The sequence below is a fragment of the Sapajus apella genome, unplaced genomic scaffold (assembly GCF_009761245.1).
Source record: "Sapajus apella isolate SASKATOON/1434 unplaced genomic scaffold, GSC_monkey_1.0 scaffold62, whole genome shotgun sequence".
In the NCBI taxonomy this organism is placed as follows: Eukaryota; Metazoa; Chordata; class Mammalia; order Primates; family Cebidae; genus Sapajus; species Sapajus apella.
The window spans coordinates 464,640-466,417 of NW_022437002.1; the positions used below are offsets into that span (position 1 = coordinate 464,640).

At 41.7% G+C, this 1,778-nt stretch overlaps 1 pseudogene; it reads right to left on the reverse strand.

Moving 5' to 3' along the window:
* Positions 1 to 938: 938 nt before the first annotated feature.
* Positions 939 to 1,399, reverse strand: LOC116529604 (annotated as a pseudogene).
* Positions 1,400 to 1,778: the final 379 nt, after the last annotated feature.

Consider the following 1,778-nt stretch of genomic DNA (forward strand, 5'->3'; position numbering starts at 1 on the left):
TCAAGAGATCCTCCCACCACCTTGGCCTCTCAAAGTTCTGGGATTACAGGCATGAGCCATCATGCCTGACTGTTTCCTATTTATGGAACTTTTATTCAGCTGTTGCACTAACTCAATTACTCTTCTAATTTTCTTATTTTTTCTCCTATTTTCCATATTTTTGTCTTTTTGTTCTATTTTCTATGACATTTCCTCAACCATATCTTCTAATATTTCTATTGCACTATGACTTCACATTTCTTTTTTTCATATTTAAGAACTTTTTTCTTCTGAATAATCTTTATTATTGTTTCTTGCTATTGTTCTATATATTCAAGTATCAGTTCTCTTTTTTTTTTTTCTTTGAGTATATGCAGTGGTTTTTTTGTTTGTTTGTTTTCTGGGTTTTTTTTTTTTTTTTTTGAGATGGAGTTTTGCTCTTGTTGCCCAGGCTGGAGTGCAATAGCATGATTTTGGCTCACCGCAATCTCCACCTCCCAGGTTCAAGCGATTCTCCTGTTTCAGCCTCCTGAGTAGCTGGGATTACAGGCATGCACCACCGTGCCCAGCTAATTTTGTATTTTTAGTAGAGATGAGATTTCTTCCTCTTGGTCAGGCTGGTCTCAAACTCCTGACCTCAGGTGATCCACCCTCCTTGGCCTCCCAAAGTGGTGGGATTACAGGCATGAGCCACTGCGCCCAGCCTAATATATGCAGTTTTTAAAGTTTTCTTCTCTCAGCTGTGCGTGGTGTCTCATGTCTGTAATCCTAGCACTTTGAGAGGCTAAGGCGGAAAGATTGCTTGAGCCCAGGCATTTGAGACCAGAGTGGGCAACATAGTGAAAACCCATCTCTATTATATTAAATAAATAAATAAATACATCTTTTTTTAAAATACAAATAAATTAAGAAAAAGTATTTTCTCTCTGCATTGTCACAATTTCCTACAAGTTTCTTTCTTTTTTTATTTTGCTAATTGTTTTATAACCACAACAAACTAGTGCAGAGAATGCCCTGTACAAAACACAATAAAGTTTCAAAGATCGAGGTGTTCCCTTAGCAAGGCTGAAAATTTCAGTTTCTGGTATTTGGAATTCAGGCTGCAGTCCTTGGTTTTGGATGGATACTCGGTGTGTGGCACAATCCATGCTTTTAACCAGATTTGAACAGAAGAATGGCCATTTGGCCCAGGTAGGAGTAGATGAAGCATTTGGTTTCATGTGTCACGTAACTTCAGAAGTTCCTCCCCACGATGCAGTGCCAGATGGGATTGTACTTCTTGTCAAATTCCTTCCTGATACGAGCCGCAATGTCCTTGTCTATGTTATATGGGTCCAGCGCCCGAGTAGCGCACTCCACCGAGTCCTGTTGCTCCAATTCCCACGTCTGCATTTTTTATCACAGCCTTTCGGTCGCACATGGTTACCGTGTGAAGGGGCCTGGCTGACTGCAACGGTCTACTGGGAGAGGTGCTAGCATCGCTGAGCCCAGCTGAAGCCGCCGTCGCTACCGGAGCCCTGGCGCATCTCACAAGTTTCTTTCTTTTGTTTGTTTTGGTCGCTATCTTTTTTCTTAGAGGAAAGCCTTGTGTTTGGTAACCCTTGGCATCCTGCCATGAATAAAAGTAGAGGACTAAAAGCTGATTGGAAGTTCTGTGCGTGAAGATGGGAGCCACTGGCCATGAGGTGATTTGTCTATGAGCCAGTGACCCTTAGGTCATAGATCATGAAGAGCCATTCTGGGAGAGATCCCAGTGCCATTGTCTTTAACTCTTTCATTTTTGGCTTCCTTTTCCCCAA